At 40.2% G+C, this 18,814-nt stretch overlaps 1 protein-coding gene across 2 annotated transcripts in view; it reads left to right on the forward strand.

The window, feature by feature from the left end:
• The first annotated feature begins 605 nt into the window (after window positions 1–605).
• Window positions 606–18,814, forward strand: part of vasna (vasorin a) — a 35,477-nt gene continuing 17,268 nt past the window's right edge. The window contains exons 1-2 of one of the 2 annotated variants that reach the window (XM_005753442.1): window positions 606–834; window positions 3,930–4,006. The gene's annotated coding sequence lies outside the window, so the exon portion shown is untranslated. The remainder of the gene's footprint in view (window positions 835–3,929; window positions 4,007–18,814) is intronic. The other variant, XM_005753441.1, reaches the window with a different exon arrangement.

Here is an 18,814-nt window from a genome sequence, read left to right on the forward strand (position 1 = left end):
CCCAAAACAACTTTTAATACATTGAAGTAGTGCGTGAGTAATTTTAAGTACTGCCTTTTCCTGGTAATTTAGCAGAAAAACAAACACCATTTTCCCATCTGACTTAGTACGACGCCGTACTAAGGGTGCGGGTTGCTTTGCTTAACTTACCGAAAAGGAGACACGCAAGGAGACACGCAAGTAAACAAGGGCAACTGAATAATAGAAAATCCATCAGTGACATAATCACATTGATCTATATAACGAATATTAAGTAACAATTTAAAAATAATGACGCTGTGAAAAAGTCAAGTCACACCGAAATATTGTTTTTCTTTAAAATGACCAGAAATGACGCAGCACTGAAAATGACCTATAGGGTAAAATAATTTCTTTGTTTCCTGGTGTTTATTATATTTGTATGTAAATATAATTTATTTTCAAAATAAAATAGGCCGTATTATAAAGTGAGGTGGAGAGTAAGGGATGGCTTTCGCAGGTGCAGCCTGCCTCGAGGTCGCGCACGGCAGCGCGCTCCGGCTCTGCACCGTACCTCCCACTTCCCCAGCTGGTTTAAGTGCTCGCCTCCTTTACTTCAATGAGCAATATTGTTGAAAAGTCAGTGCGCCGCTGAACGCCAGCGGACCACAGTCTTCAAGCCCAGCCTGCGCGCTGCAGTGCCATGAGACACCTTCTGGTCTGAACTCCGTGCACACGCCGACCACGCTGCGCTGCAAGAGGAGGTTTCTGAACTTTTCTTGGAGGGTTTTGCATTTGATAGGAACAAAGTGGATAAAACGTCCGGGTAGAAGCTGCTCCAGCGTATTCCTGCGGACTTTGGGTTTCTTTGTCAAGGTAAGCCTTTTTGATAGCCACACTGAAAGTTGTGTGCACAGTGAACTGTGTTGTGGTTCCTTTAATTCTTTGGAGTGAAGCGATTTGTATTAAAGAAAATCTGCTCATGCGTTTGGGTGCTGTGATATCGATTAGACGTGCAGAGTTAATCCGTTCTTCTGCAAACTTGGACGCTCCGAAGCACACTCGTAATTAATCCGGCATCGGCTCCTTCTAGTACCTTTTACTCAGCCAGCTCCGGATGTGAAAGCTTCCTTTGTGGTTGTGATTTTGTCAGCAAATCCTCGCATTCCTCTCCGCATATACGGGTCAGTATCTCGGGTCAGGATCTGCTGGACAGACGCGCTCAGAGGAGACGCACTTAACAGAAGAGACGCTGAGAGGACCGTTTCCTACAGAGATACGTGGAAAACAGGATTAGCTCTTATCTTGGTCGTTGCTTCAGACCGTGTTGGAGTCGCATGTATCGGATTAGAACTCGTTATCTGCCCCTTCACCGTTTCTGTCTCTCCCACCTCTGGCTGCTTGAGACTTTAATCTCCGCAATTAGCTGTTGATTCCCCAGAGACAAATCAAGGTATCACCTCTGGAACATACCGCCAGTCAGTTCAGAGTGATGATTTCATTTTGTTTTCTTTGTGATGTTATCCTGTCAAGCCTGGATATATATATATGCACATTTTATTTAGTGGCTGTTTTAAAGAGTTTGCCTTCACTCATATTTTAAATATAAAAGTATGATAATGATCAAAAACACAGATTCCAACTCAAGTTTAAGGACTATTTTATTTTTTTGCGCTTGTCTTTGGTTGATGTTTCTGTAAACTGAACACTTAAAAAAAACTTCTGATATCAATGAAAAACTGTAATTTGAACAAGGTGCTGTCATTTTTGGGATCATGTGGTGTGGATTTCTCACTTTCCCCCCTGACATTTTATAGAATAAGCAACAGAACACAAATGCATAAACCTCTGAACTTGATAATAGAAGGCAAGGAGTCAAAGATTCCTCTAGGGGTTTTGGAAAGCTGTGCTGGGCATTTTACTGTTTTACAGTCATCCACTTCAGGGTAGCCTGTCATAGGACAAGAGGCAGGGTACAAAGGTTTTTTCTAACTTTTGAAAAATAAACAGTTATTCTAAACAATATTTATATCTTATCCATCCTTATCCTTCTATCTTTTCGATTCATCCATCCAAAAGAGCACTTTTAGTCATCAATATTCATGTCTAAACTCTCTGATACTGCAGTGGTAATATGTAGAAGGAATGCCTGCAATGACTTGTTTATCTAATAAATGTAGACAGCAATATGCTGAATCTGACCTCCCGTCTTCTCCTTATATTGCAATTCGCTGCCTTCACTGTCTGCTCCGTGATGAGTTTGGGGTAGTATAACAAACCCAGCGTGGAGTATGACTATGGGAAAAGCAAAGAAAGGTGGAGACAGATGGGATGGACAGAAGTGAATACAGGAGAGTAAAGCAAACATTCCTGACGCGGTGTCTCAGCAATTTAATTAAGGTTTCTGGTGAGATGCTGCAGCGAGCACCTCGAGGTGAAGGCTTAACCTCAACTCTCCTCATCTCAAGCTTGGACTAATCCCAGGGGTCAGCTAATAAGTGTTCAGGTCGAGCCACCATGACAACTAAATAAGGGGGAACATGAAGGAAAGTTCCTCCATCAGGGAGTTAATAAGCTCATGAATGAAGTAAAGAGGTACAAGGTGAAGAGGGTTGGTTGGATGGATGTGTGTGTGAGATTTCACTTGTTATCAGCCACACCAGCTAACACCCCCCCCCCCCTCTTAGTGGAGTTTAAATGAGCCCTGCGGTCCTCAGATGTTTCACAGCTAAAAGTAACCATTTATACAGAAGACATTACATTTATTTGCATTTCCACGAGTCTTCCTCTAAGCTCAACATTATTGACTTCTTTCCTAGCCTTAACATCTTGACTCTTTACTAAAGGAGTGAACATAGCCTGTGGATCCAAAAAGTGACTGATCCTTTCTTACTAATGGCCAACAGGTGGCGACCCACCAGCCACGTTCTACAGTAGTGAGCCCACTTCTCCCTTTATTTCTGACCTCAGTAAACCCGTTCTTAACGAGTTCATGGTTTCAGGTGCTAGTTTAAAAATCTTAGTCAATGCAGTCTGATGTTCATTTTGTAAATTATGATTTTGAGCGATAGAGCAGGGTTATGCCTTAGGGTGTGGCTGTCTTGTGATTTTGACTGGCAGTTCGTTACTGTCCCACTCCTGATCGTCTGCTTTCAAAAATCCAAGATGACAACACCCAAAACGCCAGGCCCACAAAATGATGGGTGAAGTCATAGTCGGTACATTCATTTTTATATATTCTAGGTATATAACACTAGCTAGACTTTCCATAATGTGACTTTGCAAATGCATTCACATCCACATAAGTTGAATAACACCTAGCTCTTACACACAAACACACACACACCCCTCCTTTGAGGTTAGAATTTGGTCACTGTACCAAACTTGAGTAGGCTTTTTATTGGTAAACAACATTAGTGACACAAAAAGCGGTACTTATTTTCTAGCCCTTGTAATGAAGTGAACTTCCCTCCAACACCGTGCTATTTATATTTCCGTAGATTTGTAAGCCTCGATGAGCTGGCGGCACTGTTTTTCTTGGCTTTCCTGAATGAAAAGTTTCTCCCTCCCTACTTCATCCTGACACTTTTACCATCCTGTCATTCCTTTCTTGTTTTCTCTGCGTCCGCTGCGTTTTACATGTGCAGATGTGACATTTTTACATTGCAGAGAGACTCCCGTCAAGCCTCACCCTCCTGCTCCCTTGTTCTGGTTTCTTCTTCTCTGTTATCCAGCTTTGTTTTTTTCTGTAAGACTAATGCTTTTTTGTGGCTTTCTCTTTTATGTGGAACAGAAAGTCCCAATTAATCCAAGGTAAATTGTGATAACCACCCTCCCTGTATCATAATCAGTAACAGAATTTGTTTACATTCAGTGTCACTTTTTTAAGTTTTGGAGCGTTTTCACACCTTTTTTTACACTCTGTTCTAAATCAATTGACGAGTTTGTAAACTTGTATGTTTTTCCAACAGAGAAAACTCCAAGTGAACTGAAATGCGTCACTACAAAACCATGTGAGGAGGTTTGAGAAACCAGGAAGTAGTGTGAGGTCAGTGCATCGAAGCTGAAAAAATAATGGAAATATTAATAGCACAGTGTTGGAGGAAACTTTACCTTATTACAGGCACCAGACAGTACATACTCTCAATTATATTAATTATACTATATTGCCTATAAAAACTTTAGTCAGCTATTGACCAAATTCAGGCCTGAAGGTCAGATTGTGTCTGAGGTGGGAGCATCAAAGTCAGTATAGGAAGAAAGTGCTGTAGCCTGAACTAGTGGATAATTTTTACTCTTGACATTTGTATTTATCTGGGTGACTTTAATCATTTTACTTCTGGTTGTTACAGTTTGTGTACTTTGCATATCTGCGGTACTGCTGCATCCCAGAATGCACAGCGTTTAGCTCAAATTTGCAGCGTGCACATGGTGTTTGGCTTGGCGCGAGCTCACATTCAGATCATATTCTCAACATAAACGAACCACTCTGGAGTTCGCCTGATACTGGACTGAGACCACCTCCTATCAGGGGTGGTCATTTTGGTCCACACCCAAGTGCCATTACCATGTTCACATCTGCACAAGTGAACCGCACCAAGGGTGGAAATGAAACAGAGTTCGAGTTTAACTGACTCAACAGCGAATGTGCGAAAACACCCTCAGTCTGTTTAGAACTCCAAAAAGCTTTCAACAGAAGCCTTGCAATGGAAAAAATTAATGTAAGAGACCTCATTTGAAACTGACTTTCATCTGCTACCTTGTTTATTTAGTGCTGTTCTGGTGTTTAGCCTTAAATTTCTTTCAGTATACACTAATAACATAGAAATACATGTCTGAATCTCAAATAAAGTCCAATACTGAGTTTATGTGTGTTTAATTTGTTGTTCATAGTTGTAAGAAATTTTAAAGCATATCTCCTCTCTCGGAAAAATCCATTCCTGGAATCGTTACATTTTCTACAAAAAAACATATCAGTTGAACAGTTGAATATTTACATAGATATGTCTTCACATTGTATCTTTAAACCAAACGCTTTATCAGTATCATCAGCTGTTATTCTGCTGTTATTCAGTTGCAACTGTCGTTTCCATCACATTGGTATTTGAGCACAAATAAAGATAGAGGGAAGAATTCGCTCTTGCTGTTGTTGCAGATGTGCGGTGGGTTGAGCTGCTTGTCAGCTCAATTGGGAACATTTAAGGAAGTGAGGGCTACGCCGATGGAGCAGACGTCCAACATCAAGCCTCCGACTGCTAATAAATCATTCTGCCGAGTTGGGTCATTACGCTGCTCTGGATTTGCTCCCTTTTGTTATTTTAGCAGTTGATGAATGCATTTCTTTCTAACTTAACCAGTGTGATAAATTTAAACAATTTAAGTGTCAGAAAGAGGAACTTGTATCATGTTATTATCTCAATGACTGAAGTATCCTAATTTCCACAGTCACAAAAAACATCTTTGAATTGTTTTGTGCAAAACCTTTAAGACAGCAAATTTGCAACGTCATGAAGCACACAACCGCTTAAAAAATACGCTTATACTCAATTTACTTTAAAAAAACCCCCCCAAAAAAATCGAGACAAAGATTGTTTCAGTTACTGGAAGTGGATGCCTCTTTTTTTCTTGCAGCCTGTTATGCATCTAATTTTTGCCTAAATCCACTAAAACATTCATTTGAATGACAGGATTTGGGCTATATTGCTAAATTTGGTCTCTGTTTTCAGCAACATTAAAAAAAAAAGGCTCACGTTACATCTTTACAAGCCTCCTTGACAGCCGAGGAATTCAAGACTCAAACAACACATAACAACGTGAGGCTTAACACGCTCACCAGAGGGGAACCTCCTTGAGTTTAAACCCTGCCTACTCCCCTTCCACCACCAAGGATGGTTTAGGAGTTGTTACTCCTTTTACTAACCCGTGAAGCATGCCCCCCCCCCCCGAACACCCACCCTCACAGTGTGTTGTATAAACACTGGCGGCTCAATAGTCAATAGGAAGGTAAAGAGCGTGACAGATGCATGCTCCTTGTAACATTCCTGCGTGGTACCAGGAGACACCAGGAGATGTAAGATGCCTCCAGTAGAACAACTGTGTTGCTTTATGCAGAATGCAGGACAGTCAACCTTCTGATGACTTGAAAATACCTATTTTTCCACTCGGTCATAGCACTTAATGTGTGACGAGTTTAAGAACAAAATCTTAGTATTCAACAAAAGTTCCCCTTGGGGTTGAGACCTTAATAAAACTGCAAAATCAGCTTCTAAAAATGACAATGACCATTAAGCAAGTAAGCATTTTCCTTGCCAATTGAGAGCTGAGAGAATCAGTCTCTGTTTCATATAAAGAAAGCTTTCAAATTCAGACTTGCTCCTTAATCTGCCTTTAAGATAACACTTCACCACCCTGTCCTTCAGTGGGAGATATACCTGAGGGCAAGTGTGTATCTATGTATATGTGTGTGTGTGTGTCTTTGGATGGGGGTAGTGTAGTAGATTAGAGAAAGCCCAGCTTCCAGCCCCCTCTTTCTGAGCCCCTTTCCATCTTTTTTTTTCCTCCTGGGGGCACATAGTCTTGCTTTGCACGCATACACACCCTTTCATTCCCATTCACAGCACAAGTCAACACACACACAAACACACATGGCCTGGGGACTGCAGGGCCTCACAAAGCATTTCAAAGATCAGAGGTCTGGACCTGTGATATTTTCAACAAGTCAGACAGACAACAGGTGAGGACAGAGGCCGTTTGACAAACCGGCATTGTTGCTCAATACAGCCGCGTGCACTAAAGTTGACGTGTGTGCCTAACTAGTTGTACGCATCAGGACTTTTGAAAGATCGCTGAGCCATTGTTAGGTGAGGTGTTACTTTAGGGGACCTCTATAAGTCTGCATAGAAGTGCATGTGTAGTATCGTGTTTACTCTCAGACAGGTAAGACCTGATTTTGTCTGTTTTCAAATCTCCGTTTGCCTATTTGCACAATTCATGAGTGAGGTTTTTTTAAAAATAGAGAATATAATGCACATTAACATAAACAGTTATTCGGTTACATTAAACACCCTCTAAATTTCAGCTCTGTGAGACTGCACAGAGCTGACTACAGATGATTAAGTAGCTTGTAGAAGCACCTTTAGCAGCAATACCTCGACTTGCTGTTGCCTTTCCTGCTCTACATTGTCTTATAAAACAACAGAATTCTGCAAACTACAGAAACTTTTGCTTTTAGACGTATAGTGAGAAATAATGAGAGGATGTGAGGTAAATCTTCTATTATATGTTTCCTAAAATGTTAATGCTGGTCTGTCACAATATTACGCTGCTTAATGCTTGCCTTAGAAGTCAGATATCGGTGCTGGGAGTGACGTCACTCCTGTGTTGAGCGCATTTTAGTAGTCAACTTGGAAAAGCAAGGAAAAACAGGACCTGTTTAGCCCCTTAGGAAGGTACAGGCATCCATGCATCACTAGCAATGCAATGTAATGGTTATTATTTTGGCTTAAAAGCACAGCTGCAGCACATTGAAAGGCAGATCCTGGTCAATGCCCTGATATCACTTATTTAGCCAATCACAAATACACAACAGTGACTTTAAAGATTGCAAGTTGTACAGTTTTACTAATGTTAACATGCATTACGTGCGTTGGTCGTGCGGGTGTTGGTGTAAGGCTGGAAGTCTGACCTGAGGGGACGTTCCAGTTGAAAATTCTATCTTGGACCTTAGACATTTCAACTTCAAATGGAGTGCACCAATGGCTCTCAAAGCATGCATTATCTTGGTAGCATTCTGCAGTCTTCTTTGGTGTTGTGTTGTCAGGATTGCACATTTAACTCAGTGAAGAGTTACTGAAAGCTTGCTATGGCAGAATGAAGTCAAGAGTATTCTTAGGACCGATTGCTAGCAAGTTTAGTACCTAATTTCTAGAGCTGGGCTCAGGCCATTGTTTTTCGGTAGGAATCTGGTTTTAAATTTTGTATTTTTAAATTACTAACTTGGAGACTGATATCTTAACTCTAAATAAGACCTTAGAGTTTCCCTGTGATAGCAACAGAACAGTCAGTTGGTACATGAGAGTACTGGAAGGATAATCTCTAGGCGGTTGATCAGGCTTTGGTGTAAGTTAAGGAAGTACCAACAAAAAACCCACAAACCAACTAATTAATGGTTGTTAGTTTCAGGATTCCTCTTTTTAAAATGCTAGGTGAAACTAAACTGGGTATTCCAGCTTCCTCCCACAAACGGAAGAAAAACATAGTCTTTGGTTAACTGGACGTTGGTGTGAATGTGAGTAAAAATGGTTGCTGATGGACTGGGGTGGGCTGGATAGTCCAGGTTGTACCCTGTCTCTAGTCATATGTCAGCTGGGATGGCCTCCAATAGATAGACGGAGTGTAACAGTGACTAATGAATGAAGAGGCATAATTGATCCCTTTGGGGGTAAAAGGAGTTGTGCAACAGTGAAAAGATATCAACAAAAGTTACTGTAAAGTCGGCTGAATCACATCCATGACTGCAGGTGTGATGCTACACTTGTTACCCAAGAAATTCAACAGTCAGACACTTAGTGTCTGTAAATAACATAAATCACTGCTTCGCTGTTCAATAACAGCCTCGGGTGGATTAGTAGCAACTTTATGGGCTCTTTGTATGAATGTTGAGTCTTGCCAGTTATGTTGTAACTGGCAAGTTACCATAACTGGCAAGACTACTGTTATCAATTAACAGAAATTCTTTCATGTAAGAGGATAAATGTCATGCACATGTCAATCCACAATGATGATGTGTAAAGAAAAAAGCTTTTAGACAGTGCTAATCAGTACAGAAGTGTACTGTATGCTAGTGCTCATTCATATCTTGCATAGAACTTTTGTTGCCTCTCTCACATACATACTGATAGAAACACACAGGCACGCAGTCACAGGTCTTCCTTGGGGGCCTCGCTGCAGCTGGCAGGGGATTAAGGGGTCAGGAGTCAAAGGGGGACTCAGTCAACCAGAAGACTGGGACAAGAAACTGACCAAGCAGAAGAAAGACAGGCAAAAAAAAAGAAAGAAAAAAAAAGTGTTGAGTCTGAGTCAAAATTGCAATAGAGGTGATCCAAATAGGAAGAAACTCACTCGACTGGTTTCCGTTTCGCCAGGAGCCTGTGGTGATACTTGGAACACCAAAGCAAGACAAAAGAGTTTGAAGAGGCTTGTGCAACTGTTACTTGCTTGCTTATTAGTATGAGAGCAGGTTAGGGTCACGATGTTCCAAGGTGTGCGGCATTCTGAAAGGTGAAACTGACTGCAGTTAAGTCTGGAATATAAAACCTAGAAATGATTATATAAAGGAAAAGATAAGTAAGCTTTTCACAAGATGATAATATATCTTTCAGATTTTTCTGGCTTCACTGCTTTACAATGCTCAATGCATCTCTGGGTTTTGAACGAAAAAAAGATCAAAGTATTTACATATGTAAATGTTTATGTCTCACACTGCAGTGACAAAAAAAATCAAAGGCCAAAGCGTGTTTTATCGACTCAGCACTGTGTTTGCTGTAAAACGGAAATTCGGATTTTAAATTGAGCAGAAAGCTGAGAAGAATTACACCAAGTAATTATTGTTCATGAGAAACGTCTGTGCACGTCACCACTTTAAAGCTGTTCTTTTTATCTGTAACATGGATAAGATCATGAGGAGGATTATTTTCTGGTCAAGAATGACTCAGCTTTGCTTTTATTTTCAAGACAAACAATGTTTACCTGGGTACAACAACATTTTGGGTAAAAAGTGGCAATCACATTTTATTTAAACTCCCCCGGTGTCTGACAGCAGCTGTGTGTCTGAGTTACTGTAGTCTAACATGCATCTGACTTGGCACTTTACACACATTGCCGTCTCGCTAAATCCTGCATAGCAGAATGTGGCTGTGGGCGAGCCTGTGGTATTTTTAATTTGGACATCTTGTTCACAGATGAATTCCACTTCAAAGAGCGCAGAGGTGGATCAAGAGTTAGCTTTTAGCAGCTTAAACAACAATGGCAAGCAGAGGGGTTCATAGTGGAAATGTAGCCTGTGTATTCAAGTGTATTCATATCGATGCCAAACACGGATGGTATAAGATATGAAAATTCAACTTTGAAGTTTAGAGTGTATGCCTAAGATGGGACTCTTTTGATAATTTTATCCCCTAAAATTAAAATTATCCACACTTTTTGCTGCTTTGGGGTCTGTTAGTGAATTGTTAGCAGCAAATTAGCAGCTGTTCCATCAATTATTCCGTGGAATTGGAGATGGGTTGCAAAGCAGCCTGCAGATGTGCCGCAACTGTAGGCAGGATTAGCCGTGCCTTACGTCTTTGCATCCAAATGGATTTGCATTAAGTATCAGCTGAGCCATGAGTAAAGGTGAGCTGATCTGTTGGGACTGCTGCAACTAATGCTGTGCTTGATTTTGAGACAGCAAATAACGACACGTTTTATTAATCTTTAGGATGCACTAACTAAAATTTGCTCTCAGATACGTGGCAGACTCTGTTTTAAGTTTGTAGATAGGAGCCAGTGTTAATTTACTAGTGTCCGTCAAATGTGCTCTACATTAGCTGTGACTGCTGGATAAGACACTCCATAAACATAGACAGACCAATGCAAAGTCCAAAACAAGCAGTCAGCAGGTCAGGCAACTGCAGAAACCTTATTCCATACCACGGATGAGGCCAAGACACACCAGACTCCCTTCCCCAGAACAGATGGGATATATTAGACAGACTGAGGTTGCAAGGATTGATGGAGCAGTTTCACAGGCTCAATCGCACCAGTTTGATCTTAATATATCTGTGCTGAGTCTTGATTGGGTTGCTGTTCAGTTCACAGACTTCTGGCATTCACTAAACCCCCTCCTTAGTTAAATTTGATGGCTGCCATTATTCAAAGGGATAGAAAAAGTGTGCATATGGTGGGGTTCAGGATGGGATGTGTCCTGCTAAACCCAGAGTTTGCCAGTAAATGAAGGTGATAGATAACCTCACGCACCATTAACGTTAGCTGTTGTTCTTTAGTCTTCATATATGGTACTCTGCAAAAGTCTTGGTCCACCCCTTTATTTCTTTATATTTTGTGTCCAAGGAGCCAGACGTAATTGCTTTTTAATCATGGTCTTGAGCAATAGTTCTCCAGGTTTTCTGAAGGCCTTTCTTTTCACTCATTTTCAGTCGAGTCCTTGAAAACGAATATTTTCAGAGGAATGTTTTTTCTCAACACTGACTTATGAATCATTCAAACTTAAAAAAGGCGCCTGTCTCAAGGAATAAGCTAGTATTTTGTCATAAATTAGATTTTTAGGCACCTTGTTACTTGTACCCTGTTGCACAAACACAGTTTGTCCCCATTTATTTGTCAAATTGTGAACATAACACAGTTTGACAAATATAAATTGTTCCAAAGATTAGGAGCCACCACTGAAAAGACTGTCGCCTTTTTCTGTAGAACATTTCCTGAAAAACTTCCAAGCTTACTGGAATTGTACAAACTGTGTTTTTTACAACTCTACAAAAAAACGTTTTTAAGGCCAAAGACTAAATCCCTGCACCCATTTTCCAAGCAAAATATTAAAAAAATGAGGAATAAGAAAGAGCAAAAGATCTTTAGGTGTTCTTTGTTCCTTCATTATTCTGCTTCAGTGAGTTTAGTTGTGAGAAAACACTAAGAAACTAAAGCTTAAACTATAAGGGTTGCTAAACGTTGCTAGATTTTTCAAAATAATTTGCACATTCTTGATGTTGTAACATAAATTGTTCTCATTAAAACAGTCGACTTTCGCCATTTTTTTTTAATGCAGGGATCTTTAAAGAGGCCTCAGAAGTTGCCAGATCTAGAGGGAACGTCACTATGTTTGCAACACTATAAAGAGCTGCCAGTTCTAATTCAGAAGTTGTTAAACTGAGATTAAACTGATTGTAGCATGGAGTGATTTCATGTTTTTCAAACTGAGCTTTTACCCCCTCTAACCAGTAAGAAGATCAGAGACAAACCAAATAAACTTACTACAGATTTTCTTTGCATGCCTTGCATGTAAAATGACTTGTAGGTAGAAATCTAAGAGTTCATACAGGATCCAAAGGACTTTAAACTCCGTGTAGTCTGTCAGCTGGAGATAGCAACACAGGACAGCTGAATAAGCAGACACCAGAGCACATTAAAGTAAAAAGTGCACATTGACTCAGCCTTGTTCCTCTAGTTGAAACAAACAATTTTTTTTATAAATGGAAGCTTTACATGTTGTATTTTAGGAACTTTTGTCTTGTCTTGTTGTCATACTTTCTACAAACTGATGCTTTCCTAACTAAAATAGTGTTATTTTAAATAACCTGAGCATTAGAGTATGCTTGATTGCTGTCACTGGCCTCTTTCAGCTTCTGTGAAACAGAGATGTGAAGCAGATACCATCAGCTGCTTTGCAAAAGTTAACACTCTGCAAATTAACTGTTATAGGTACCTACAATATATATCAAGTCTAGCTATTAAATGGAGCTGGCATACATAAAAAGCCAGCCTTATTTATCCCATCAGTGCAAAATCAAAGGAGGTTACTTGTGGCTTCAGTGGGAGTCTGTGTGTATGTGTTGCAATTGTGCATTCACACTCCATCCATCTACATAAACACGACACCATTTTTTCTTCCTGTTCCTTTTCCAAACATCCCTCCGAGCCTCGAGGCTTTTCTGAGTCGTGTGTCAACGCCTGGCCTGCAGTGAAGCGTGTCAGCACTGCTCCTTCACATTTGTCTTCCCAGGAGTCTGATTCCAGCACGCTGTGCATTTTACTGCAGACATGCAGAATGGCATGTCTGTTATTTAAAACAAAAAAGAAGCACTGGATTTGTCACAGATAGGGCAGCATATGTGGAATTTAAATGTAATAAAGGTTTTCATGTCTTGTTCACCATTCTCCAGTAGCTACAGTGTTCTTTGCTATTGCACAGCAGTGTGACATGTGACTCTCCAGCATTCATATTTTTAGCTTCAACTAATGACTTTGTAGCATTTTCCACTTTTTTGCTTTCATGGATCTTTTTGTGTAACTGCTGTTAAATCAACATGCTGTCATTCTGCACCACAAGTTAAATTAAACCAGTTTGATTTGATTCTGTAGCACACTCCTTAAAAACAGTTTGTTACAAAAACAGTTTGTTACAAAAACATACGGCTACTGCTAAAAAGAGATGATGATAATCAGCCAGTCACAATTTTTGTAATGTCTAATAAGCTTCCTTTTCCACACACCAGTGGCTGTAGCAATTACCTGTTGATACGCTGAGTGAAGTGCTAAAACTATGTAGTTTTGTCTGACTGCTTCACAGCTACAGCTGCTCAGTGGCATGGGTATTAGAAGTCGTTCCTCCAAGCTAAATTCTTCATTGACTCTCTTATTGTTTGGAAATCAATTTTCTTGGACTCTGTTTGACATCAAGTGACATAGTGTCAGGATCAGCTGGTCGATGGTTAGGTCAGTCTGCTCTCATCTGATCTATTTTCACTGGACAGACAACCATGAGCATTACTTTATAAGGGAGAACATAAAAAGCCTGTCAGATTAATAATTTTTGGCAGCGGGAGGAACAAACAACCTTTGAAACCACCCTTTACTTTGAGTTCTGTGGAAGTGCCAAAACCTGTTAGCACCTGCAAACTTTATGTTTGTGTTTACTGAACTTTTGCTGATTGTCACTAATCTAAGTAACACCTTGTTAAAAACGAATGGGCCAAATTTGAGGTTAAACTTCGCAAATATTTGCATATTAAAATGACGTTAACGCCATAACTGCATTAACACGGCAAATCTCCGTTAGCGAGTTATTGCGGATCACCCCGTGCGTGGGGCTGCACGGCGCTAAAGCGAGCTAACCATGCTAACGCTGAAAGCACTATTATATATTCTAAAGCATAAAGGAATAAAGAAAACACTTGGAATGATTACCATTTATTTTAGAAGGGTGTTATATGTAAACAAAGGCATTTCTTTTCCTTTTTCCTCCACATTCCAAAGATATGACATCACAACGTGATTGGTCTGTTGTAATATTGATCCTGGACAAACATTATTATGATGATGAAGAAACAACACCAACACTGAGCGCACTATATATGCTGTAGCAAATTAAGGTAATCTTGATTTAAACACTTACAGTACATCCTCCACTACTTCAAGCAGTCGATCGGTTAAAGAGACGATACAGCTTTACTCATCACTGAAATCAACATATTTTTGGTTAGCTATAATACTAAAGTCATAGTTTTGCAATGTGGGGCCATCAAAAAAAAGCATGCTAGCAGCGATAACAGAAATGAATCGGTTGCACACAGAGGCAAATTTCTGATTTAACCTATTCCTTTTTCTGTATAGTTTGCTGTTTAACATCCATCACATTCCTTCTTGAATGAAAACAAACCTAAGAAGTAAGACAGACTGTTAACATGACCTTTGACCTCGTGACACTACATCATTCGTTGGACGACTTAAGTGGTTCGACTCGCAATCTTACACTCTGCGGTACACCACAGTAAGTTATAGTCACTTTACTGCAGACTGACTGGAAGGCAGTTACCGGTTATTCGAGGTATGTGATGATGAGTTTGATTATCTGTGAGCACTGATAGTGAGGCAAGCACAAACAGATAGAAAACCTGGTTCCTGCCATTATAAATGGTGTGCTGGGAAGATGAGTAATTTAGAGAGTGTGTTTGTTTGTGTGTATGTTTCATACGCATATATTTCCCGTCTCTCACCGACGCAAAGGCTTCTCAGCAAAGTCGCCCTCCCAGGACACATTTTATGTGTCTGTAGCTGCGTTCACACTGTGGAAATGCTGGCAGGGAACAGGTCTGGTCTTGTAAAGCTGATAGAACAGACGGCCTGGTTTAGCTCTGAACAGCACTGCAAAGAGTTAAAAATCTGTTCCTGTGTAAAATGCAGCCTTTGTTTCTGGGTCATGAACCAGTCAAGGTCAGTGGCTTTAACTGAGCCAAACAAACATACACACACGCAGTTCAGTTTGCACTAATTGATTCCCCTTCCAGCAGGGACAAGAATGGGCTTGTGTGTGTGTGTGTGTATGTGTGTGTGTGTTTATTTTAAAGCATCTGTCAGGAGGTAAAGTAAATAAATAAGTGACAAAGTAAACACTCATCCCACATCGATGCCAAAATCGTTCTTTAGTGATGCACGTCTACATACAAACATGAACCGCTTGTGCCTCATATTAATGGGTTTTTCAGAAGGTGAAATTTGATCTTTAGATGTGTGACTGTAAACAACAACACTGCTTCTGATTTTTCACCACCCCAGTGAAATTTCCGCACAAATTACAGAGTACATTTTGGTCAAGCGAGAACTCCCATGACAGTTGCGCAAGCGGTGCTCTAGCATCCGAAGCTTGTGGTGAAAACAAGTTCCGGCATGTTCACAGAACAAATTTGGTTCTATGTAATATTTTGAACACTAAAACATAAAGAAATATAACATAATATAAAGAAATGTCTGAATAAATATAGTGTAACATGCTGGAAAAAGAGAAGCTGGTTGCATATCACCTATATGCAGGTAAACGAAAGTATATAGTAAGAACATTTCTTTGCTTTTCTGTAATTATTTCAGCCCTTTTGTATATGTATAAAAGATTATTAACTAGAATATTAGTTGGATAAGCTAACATAATCAGCGTGAGCCAAAAATAAATAAATTCCCAGCCTTTGCACGTTTGCAGAAACCGGGGTCTGACTTAAAGTCAGGTGAAAAAACCTGAATACACGGTTTTAATACACTTTCTCCAGTAAGCTAAAAATGTTGTGGAAATGAGACCTCCAGTTTCTTCTAAATTAGACTGAATAAGTATTACGTTAACATCCTCAAACTAACTTCACATCCTCAAATTTATGAAATGTGAGGCTACAACAAAAAAGAGGTCAACACAACCCTAAATTAGATAAGTGGTTGAGGAAATCGTTGGATGAATTAATTTTATAACTGCTTATCCAACTAAACTCTTTCTAAGCATACTAGGAGTAACTATTGTTTCTTTTTTCTGAATTGAGCAGTTTTTGTCTTATATTAGGCCTGATTCCAGGACAAAATAACTGGGTTTGCATCAGAAGTTAGTGAGGGCGATTGGCTTACTAGACCTAGCCTTAGAAAAAACAAAAATCAAGTTGTCATCTATTGATGTATATTGAGTTGTCAAAATTCATCAGGGTACAGGTGAGGTTAAATGTAGTTTTCATGGGGGGGAAGATTTAAAGTTATGGACTTGTGCGTACCCCAGCTGAAATAGGCTAAAAGGCAGCTGTACACCCTGGACAGGTCACTAGTTCAATACAATCAAACACAAAAGTGATTATAACCCCTAAAATCAATAATTATCCAAGATAATTTTATTGTTGGGTTCTGGTAACTCAAAGTTAGTTGAGTGCATATGAATGGGATACTCTGTACACATGGTTACAGATGGTTCATGTGGACCAGTAAACGGCCAATTAAGATAAGCTTCAGTTCGAGTTTCTGCTTTCTTAACATTCTGTCTCTGTGTATGTTTGCGGTGATGAACCAAACAAATGAAATTAGTCTGAACCAAACCTGAGCTTGATGTCTCAAAGTGCAGATAAGCTGTGAAGATGCTATCTGTCTTAAACTTGCACAAACCGGAGAACAGGCCTCTACCACCCGACTTTTCCCTCACAGTCATGCCTAACAGGGACCCTGCCAGAGGGCTGAACACACACGAGGGCGCCCTGTTGGCAAACAGGCAAACATCAGTCAGTAACTGGGGTGGAGGTAAGGGAGAAAGATGAAGGAGGAACAGTTACATCACACGTGTGTTTAACATTAAAGACGTAATTTGTCATATAAAATAATGATTGTAGGATGCAATAGAAATGAAGATGGGGCGGGCTTACTTAATTGAGAAAAATGACAGTAAAAATCTCAGAGAACCTTGGCTCTTTTTCAAAAGTCTTCATTGCTGTTGTGACTTCTATCACTGTCTTTGCTGCAGAGATTCTGTTTACAGTGAACAGTGCTTTAAAGTGAGCGACAAGTGACTGCAGGCCAAGAAGTGATAGATCCAAGGAAGGTGAATGAGGAGGCTCACTGCTTCGGGGTGACTCTACAAACATTTCAAAAAGACAATAGCAAGTTACGTGTGCGTTACTAATATCAGACTTGTTTTTATGCACTTACTCTTGCTATAAGGAAAATACCCACAAAAGGAGCATCTGGAGGATTACATACCTCACTGGGACGGTTTAGAAAATTTTTTACAAGTAGTAAGAAGAGAAGGTGGGTGAAAGAATAGGCATGCTTGTATGGGTTGTGCCTGTTGCCCTTTGCCTGCTGGCACACCTGTGTGAAGCTGACTCCAGGTGACAGGCTTATTTACAACTGTTGATTGACAAAACAGATTTGGAAGCACTTGAGCGTGAAGACATGCACACAACCTTCGATTTTGTGACTAGTTTGCTGCTCCAATTGTTACATCAGAATACCCAACTGTGCTTGTGGTGCCTCATTGCTGATGTTGAGGCTTCAACTCTGTGGAAAACCCGGTGTCACCAACATTCACCCTGAATGCAGGCATGTGGCCAGTGTACCACAAGTAAACACATCAAGAAGAAACAAAAGCATATCAAGATACACAACCTTTGCTAAGCTTCTAGAAAAGGTTGTGGCTAAGCAACTTATGGCAACTCTAGATAAACATGGCATTTACAATAAGTTTCAGTCAGGTTTTCGTCGATTTCACTCCACGGAGACAGCTCTTCTTAGGGTCTCTAGTGATAGCCTGGTGAATAATGATGCAGGAAAATGCTCTGTTCTACTCATGTTGGACCTAACATCAGCTTTCGACACAGTTGACCACCACATCCTCATTGAAAGGCTGAAAAATCTTTCAGCACTTTGTGATTCCGTCTTGAAAGGTGCTATATAAATAAAAATGTATTTATTTATTTATTTACACAGACATATTCTTCTAGTTAGCAAAATGAATGAAAGTTAGCAAAATGAATGAAAGTTCAGTTTGTGTTCTGTTAGTGTGGTGTAGAGCTGTTTGATGAGTTAATAGCAGCAAGGCACAATAAATGTGTTTTCTGCCCTAGATTTTCTTATATAGCGCTTTTCTACTTCAACTGAGCAATCAAGGTACTTTTTACTATAAGCCTCATTCACACAGTTACACACACATTCACAGAAGTGAACTCAGTTGTACTCTGACAACTTGGGGTTCAGTATCTTGCTTTACTTCAAACATGCAGTCTGGAGGAGCTGGGATGTGAATCACTCTGAGCCACAGCTGACCCCAAGTTTGAAGAGTTTACATCCCTGGGGTGAACCGTGAATGTTAAGGGTGATTTGTGACAGGAGTAGTGAAACGGAAGGTTTATAAGTTGATAGTGAGATCTGCTGGAGGCAGTGACACAGATAAAAAGACAGGAGGAGATGGAGGTGACAAAATTGAAAATGTTAAATTTTTCACTGGAAGTGACCAGAGTAGATAGGATTAGAAATTAGTACAGCTCAGGTTGATCAGGTTGGAGATACACTTAGTGAAGCAAGGCTGAAATGGTTTGGACATTTGCAGAGGGATAGTGGATTTACTGGACCAAGGATCTTGAGGATTTAGCTGGCAGAAAAGAAGAAGAAAAGAAGAAGACCACAAAGGAGGTTCATGGAGGAGGGGAGGACATGCTAGGGATCGGGTGGAATGAAGGCAGATTATCTGCTTTGGTGAACCCTAAAGGGAGCAGCAAATAGCTCCATAGCACCTTCTTGTTATGCTGGTGGATCAGACACAAAAACAACATAATTGCTTTTAACTTCACTT

Source organism: Pundamilia nyererei, unplaced genomic scaffold (assembly GCF_000239375.1).
Source record: "Pundamilia nyererei isolate P.nyererei 1_Seehausen unplaced genomic scaffold, PunNye1.0 scaffold00428, whole genome shotgun sequence".
NCBI lineage: Eukaryota > Metazoa > Chordata > Actinopteri > Cichliformes > Cichlidae > Pundamilia > Pundamilia nyererei.